The following is an 8,184-nucleotide window of genomic DNA, read 5'->3' as shown; positions in this document are numbered from 1 at the left end:
CTTGTATGTATGACAGGATATTGACGGAATATATATATATTTAGAGATAACCATAACAAAAAACCGGTCAAGTTCAAGAAAAGTTACTAAAAGAAAGCGTTATAACTAATAACGTGGTTCATTGAAAAATAATAACTTTAAAAAAAATGATACCTGCGACTATAATCATTAGTTATTTAAAAGCTCACGCATCTAAGCACATCAGCAATGAATTAAAAGATGAACATATGTAGTCCCTCTGGTTTTCTTTTGATCATATAAAGAACTTGAGCCGAGATCGAGGAACTTAAATACGGTCAGGAATATTACAGTTGTTTTGCACTCGTTTATAACGTTTCATTTGGTCAGTTTTGTGGACTTCCTTTTTATTATTAACCATTAAAGTCCGGTATTGTTAATATATAACTCTACTTTGTCTAACATTGCACTGTGCTATTTGATTTAATAACCAGGACTTTACATTTTGATAGAGTGCACAATTAAGAAACCAATCATTAGTGGAAACTAAATGTGAAATGTGCAATACATTAACATTTTATTATTTTCTTTTAATCTGTTGTGTACTTGTTGCAATACACCATTGCGATGCAGTCTCTATTAATGGTGGCACGTTCAATGAAAACAAACGCATGGATTCCATTAAAATTCTTTCACTGGACAATATGGGTATACGAATGTGTATAAGAGAAGGGATGCGAGTCAAATCGTGTAATGGTATAAACTATTGGAATGATGGGCTTCAATGTACCCTTTTGTCTGTATCTTTAGATGACCATCTTATTGATAGTCTAGGACACATTTATACAGACCTCGACAGTTGGACAATGGTAAGTAATAGGGGACCATCTTATTGATAGTCTAGGACACGTTTATACAGACATCGACAGTTGGACAATGGTAAGTAATAGGGGACCATCTTATTGATAGTCTAGGACACGTTTATACAGACCTCGACAGTTGGACAATGGTAAGTAATAGGGGACCATCTTATTGATAGTCTAGGACACGTTTATACAGACCTCGACAGTTGGACAATGGTAAGTAATCAAGGTTATACAGACCTCGACAGTTGGACAATGGTAAGTAATCAAGGTTGGTCATTTTGTACTTATATCTCTAGAATTGTTGAATGACAATCATTTTATAGACTACTTTCGAGTTTGTTGCAGTTTTATTGTGTTTTGGGTCATGTCTGTTCTTTTTTATGTTGAGCGAGGGGTTGTTAAAATAAGATTTTATATTGCACAAAAAATGCGGCATAAAAATTCAGATGATAAGCAGCATTGTTTGCATTACACAATTTTGATCAAGTACCTAAGAAACTTTATAAGTATTTCTAATTACTCTGCATGCACAATGCCGATCCCAAAGATGTTTGATAAACTTTAATGGTACATAGATACACGTGATCTTTCTCTGTCTTGTGTAATGCATAAAAACAAGCATAATTGAATTTTTATGTGATGGACATACAGATCGAGATACAGAAATTGGGAGGTTTTGAATCCCACATAATTAGTTTAAATCCACATGTTCATTGCCCAAAACAAGATATCAGCCTTTTGTTAGCGGAGTTATATTTAAATACATTTTTTTTTATTAGAGCGATGTGCTGTTTGGTTGATCTTTGATTTTGTTTTGTTCAAATTATAAAAATTATTGAAAAGCGATAGAGTTTGACATAGTGAACATGCTGTTTTGTTTTTCTATGTTTTTATGTTACACTTTTGTTTCAGGTAAGGGTGAAGGTTGGTATTTAAATTTTAAACTCGCTGCAATAGTTTGCACATGTCTAAAGTCAGGAATCTGATGTTCAGTGGTTGTCGCTTCTTGTATTTTTAAATAGATTAGACCGTTGGTTTTCCTGTTTAAATGGTTTAACAATAGTCCTTTGTATATCTCTTTATAGCTTGCTGTTCGTTGTTGAAGACCGTACTTTGACCTATAATGGTTTAATTTTACATTGTGTGACTTTCATTGGCACTCATATCACATCTTCCTATATCTATATGCAAACTAGTCAGACAGCGAATTACATTGTAATGTAATGCATTATATAACAATTACTATAACATGCTTTTATCAAAGTAATGTATGAAATTACGATTATTTTTTTGCATTTGAATACACATTTCATTTTGTAAATTTGTGTATTATGTGAAAAGAAAAATTAAACATTTTGAAAAACAACACATGACATCACAAAATATTCTAGCATTTTCATCAATAGTATTGAATTTTTAAATGATATTTCTGACTATCCGACTATTTCACAACACCTATCAAAGTCGATAGCTCTTCTATATTTGGTTTTAATATTTCAAGATATACATCTCTAATTTCCACTAAATACATTACAGAGATCAAGTGTGATACGTATTTCAACTTGATGTCAGCGTTACTTTTTATATATACAAACAAAAGTATTCAATTATTTTTTTATTATTTCAACGAAAATACTTTACTCAGATATTCTTTCCTAATCATATTATAAACATAGAGCTGATGATTTATGACAAAGTGTCAAAATGGTGAAAAGATTAATTTTAAAACAAATTAATTGGTGGTTTATGTCCAATTATCTGTTATCTAATCATAACAAGGTATTTATTGATCTATTGGCAACTATGGAACTCTCTTACAGTCATGCTTTTCAAATATCACTCTTTTTTTAAGGAAAATGTATGAAATAAAATGAAATAACAAAAAGCACTAAATCTGATGTATAGTGTTGTGTTATTCACTGCAGTGACATATGTGAAGTGTGAAAAATAAACAGAAAACAGAAAATTAATATTTGAATGATTATTTTCTTTAGTTATAGTTTATCAAGAATTATTAATTTCTGTTTTTGTTAAATCTCAAACAATCTGTAAAAGATATAAAGTATTTGAAAAAAGTAATGCATATAATCCAATGTATTGCATGCAATTACACACTTGATTTTTTTAGTTCTGCATTACATTACAATTACATGTAATGCAAACATTGCTACATTACACTTTACATGCAATTACTTAGAAAAATGTAATTCACTATCATGCATTACAATTACAAATTTGCATTAAGACATGTCTGATGCAAACTGTATGTTGCCTTACGGGGGATGCTTTTCACTTTTGCCGTTGAGTTGCTGTCTCGTCGACCATTTCAACTCATCTCATTTCATGCAAATTCATACGTTTCATAACAAACGTGCTTAAAAATAAGAACAATTAGAGTACAAACTTTTATTTACAGGATTCCGATAGCTGTTGGCCCAATCCGTGTCCTGATGGTACAAAGTGTGCGCTGTCCAAAAGTAATGGTTATGTATGCTTATTATATGGTAAGTATATTTATTTATAGATAATTTTCTTAATTTATCTATGGATGGGAAAAAATGTATATTGTTAAAGGCACACTAATCAAATCGATAATTCTGGTGTTGTTGGGGTTTTTTTTTTTCAATATTTCAACTAAATGTTGATTATTGAGAAATCAATATTTCGTATAAGGTTTAATCTATATGAGAATTTATATAATTATTATTTGCTCATGCACGACCTCAACTAGGTGTATGAAATGATTGATAAAAGTTTTGATAGTCCTCTCACACGAAAAAAATATTGGTTAGTCCTTATAGTTTGTTTTTTTTGGAAAAATTCAGTATGGTGATTGGATTAAATAACGCTCTTCTCTTCTTTTTATGGTGTGTGTTTGTGTTTGAAATCAACTCTGAACACACAGCCACCGGTATTCGAGCTTTGCAATAGTAAACCAATGGGTTCTCGATGGCGCTATTTATTCAACATGTTTTATACTGTTTAAAAAAATTAGAGCGTCTTAATCAAAGAAGTGTCATATATATCCATAACATCAAAACAGTACCTCTTTGCACTTGACTAGTATTTAAGTATAAGTTCATGTCCAATAGGTAATGACATTTTCAGAATATATAAAAGGTCAATGAATAATTTATATATATTATACGTACACTAATTATACAATTATGTATCTCTGTTATGGTATTGATTAGCTTAATAACATCCATTATGTTTTTCTTATTAAGATATGTCAACTGATAGTTACAAATTGGATATTACAAACTAGGATCAATCTTTCGAGAATTCAAATTAGCTAATAATAAGTGATGCACCACTTTAAATAATTTTACATTAAATGTCCTTGTCATATAAATGAGGGTATTGCATGAATTCCAAACGGACCATTTTGGGGGACTCTACACGATAAATGTCTCCTAAAATGAATGCATCAACCGCCATACGATTAGTCAGAATCACACAATCTTGATAAGGACAGAATCTGTACAAAAACACAGATCAAATGTCTTAAGGTGATACAAATCACATCAACTGAATTTAATTTGTCTCTTTTAATTTTCGTAAAATTTTGACAAAATATTCCCTTTGACACTTTGACCATGTTGACAAAAATATGAAAATTTCACAAAAAAAATATTAGGAAAATTTCGTTGGATGTATAGCAGTTTGACAAACACTAATTGTAATCGTTTAGAAACTTTATATTTCTTTAACAATAGAATCTGGTTATAAAGTTCAACTAACTTTACAGATTTACTTCCCTGTACTCTTAAGATATACAGCCCTTGGATGGTGTAAACTTCCCAAAACAACGTGTATGGTGTAATGGTGTATGGCATATGATGCAATGGTGTAAGGTGTATGGTGCTATGGTATATGGTGTAAGGGGAATGGTGTAATGGTGTATGAGGCATGGTGTGATTGTGTAACGTGCGATCGGGAATGGTGTGAATGATAGTGATGTATTTTCATTGGTTGCAAACGAAGTTTTTTTTATTTCATTTTTTCGGATTGTAAGCATAAACATAATAAAAATGTTAATATTTAAAATTTAATTGCATTATGGGTAATTTCGGATCGTGTAGATAGAATGGGGAATGGTGTATGGTGTAAAGTGTAAGGTGTATGGTGCAAAGGTGTAACGTGTATGGTGTAATGGTACAAGGTGTATGGTGTAATGGTGTATGGTGTATGGTGTAATGGGGTATGGTGTTAGTGGGAAGTTTACACCATCCAAGGACTGTAAGACAGCTATTATATGTCGCTAGTGGGGTGAGACACCAACACATCGGATAGGCCAAACATTTCTAGATTGTGCCCGTAATACTTTTGAAGTTGAAGCAGATTTTGTATAGGGTTGAAGGGGCCTCGCTGGCCGAGTGGTCTTAGAAGTCACTACTGTAATTAATAGCCAGGCAACACTGTGGTTGTGAGTTCGAACCCCGAAATAGACTCCAATCTTAATTGACTAGGATTGTCAGTTTTCCTATCGAAGGTCCGGCTTCCACCACCAATAAAAATGGAGGCCAGGAAAAAGCCTTAATTCGATGCTTAAAACACAAAAAATCAAATCAAATGTCTGGAGATGACACTGGTGTTATTAAATTTGAAGTATGTACAGTCTAAGTAGCCAAGCTTGTATCGTCTTTAACAACAAATTATTCTCAGTGTGTCGCTAGTTAAACTCTATTTCCGACAATTATAAGTGAAAAAACAAATCATCCGAAATCCGAAAAAAATTTAAAACGGAAAATTCCTAATAAATTGGCAAAATAAAATGCCAAAACACATCAAAGAAATGGAAAACAACTGTTATATTCCTGACTTATAAAAATGAAGATGTGGTATGATTGTCAACGATACAACTCTCCACAAGTGACCAAATGACTCAGAAATTCACAACTATAGGTCACCGTACGGCCGTCAACAATGACCAAAGCCCATACCACGTAGTCGGCTATAAAAGGCCCCGAAATTACAAAATGTAAAACATTCCAAGCAAGAAAACTAACAGCCTAATTTATATACAAAAAATAACAAAAAACGAATATGTTACACATCAACAAACGACATCCACTGAATGACAGGCTTAAGAAGGGCACATACACACAGAATGTGGCGGAGTTAAATATATTAGCGCGATCCCAACCCTCCCCCAAACCCGTGGTGTAACAGTACAACTTGAGAACGAACTATAGAAATAAGTTGGGAAAGGCTTAACTTATCAGATGGATAAAAATAGAAATATTACACAAAGTGGACGTGGCCGGGCACTTGTATATCAAATCAACAAATAAACTCATCATATATACAAGGATTCAATTGTGTATATACGCCAGACGCGCGTTTCGTCTACAAAACACTCATCAGTGGCGCTAGTTGTCTGGCTAGTCGTTACAGTGGTAACGACTTAGACCACTCTTCCAGCGAGGTTGATTCATTCCTATACAAAATCTGCTTCAACTGCATAAGCATAACAGGCACCATCTAAAAAGACACTAAGAACAGCTAAATGCAACTAGTTTAAAGCCATTAACAAATAATAAACAAAATCATGCATCTAAGACTTAATTATCAATCAGTCCACATCAAACATCCAATGAATTGGTAACCTTTTACAATAAGTTTATCTGAATAATCAATAAATATACCTGGATCGTTTTTAAATTTCCAGGCACAGTACACAAAATGTCCGTAACAATGAGGATGTGATTTCTCGTTTGAACTAAGTTTTCTACAAACTTCAAAACCAAATCTTTATATATATATATATTGGAGAATCTAGTAAATATTTTAAATAATGTTCATATGCATGTATTATTTTAATAGATCCTGTGCCAAATCCCTGTGAACCAAACCCATGCTATAACGCTGGCACATGCACTGAATTAACGGGTGACACATTTAGTTGTGATTGTAATCCAGCTTGGACAGGAGACAGTTGTGACGGTAGGATTATTACATCAAAGTCATTTGCATAATTGATTTCTCTGCATTCGATTCGTAATGATTATGTTCTTGCAACACCAAACGGCAAGCTAGTTTTGAGTGGTCCTTAAGAAGTCACAACTAATCAACAAAACAATTTGTCAGGCTTTAGTATATACATTTTCTAACGTAGAAACGGTTGACTAAACATGGTTTTATAACCCAGGTAACACGTTTGTAAGGCATCAGATACAACACAGCTATCTTTTAATAAGGATACCATAATCTATCATTTTATGCTGTTATATCCCATTATAATGGACCTCTGTGCCATTCTCTTGTGAAGACAAAATATCAAACTATATAATAGTAAATGCATTGATGATAGAAGCCTTTTTTTTTGTCTGTAAACAATAATTTTATTTTTCATTCTTTTTCCAGCTTTCCATAAAATGGGTCTTCACTTTACTGTTTATAATCAAACTTTATATCTATTTAGTTCCGCTATTCAACCATTTTTTTTTCAAGTCATATCATTCATTTTTCAAACCGAACTGTTGAAACGTTGAAGGCATTAAACGGAAACCTGTAATTTGTTCGCAAACTTGTTGTTTGGTCTTAGCTCTTCTGGATTACCTGATATTTTGCCATGATACAGTCAGTAAAAACACAAAAGGTCCTGTATTTCATATGTATTGTTCAAACTATCATACGAACTAAGAATAATGTTGAAAAATTTATGCTATACTTTAGCGGTGTCTGATTGTAGTCTTTAAAATAACGTAAATCACATATAACTTATTTCTCTAATTCTTACTCGATTTTCCTGGTTAGATGATTGTTTTTAATTAATCAACGTGTGATTGGTTTGATTTCAGTTTTTAAATTGTCAATTCGATTATGACGTCACACTTTCTTGCTTTCTTCTAGTAATACCTTTTAAGACGTAACGAAAAAGGGTGACCATGTCTGATGACGTACCGTAGAAAGAACACATCTTTTTCAGATCTTATGAATATGAAAAGAAAGATTAAAAAGTAAGATCACAAAAATACTGAACTTAGAAGAAAATCAATTCGGAATTAAGATTGTCGGCACATCGCCTTAAAATCATTAATAGATGCCACTGCTACATCTCGTGCAACACGATATTTATCCACTCTCGAAAGTAAAAATTTAGACCGGTCGGCGAGCCTTGCGTTTTTATTTTGAAAAATGTAACTGTTTCGAGTGAACTGTCGAGAGTGGATTAATATCGTATCACACTCGATGCAGTGGTATAATCCATATATAAAACACAAAATATTTTTCACACTAAACCTTTCAACAAACATCATTTCTATGTTGGATAATCACTACCCCGGGTCCTCAGTTTATACTCCGCTCCATTTCGAATACGGATGTTCACTCTGTACCTCTCTTTGAAATATTC

This window comes from Mytilus galloprovincialis, chromosome 12 (assembly GCF_965363235.1).
Source record: "Mytilus galloprovincialis chromosome 12, xbMytGall1.hap1.1, whole genome shotgun sequence".
NCBI classification, from domain to species: Eukaryota; Metazoa; Mollusca; class Bivalvia; order Mytilida; family Mytilidae; genus Mytilus; species Mytilus galloprovincialis.
Note: the sequence above shows the minus strand (reverse complement) of the source record.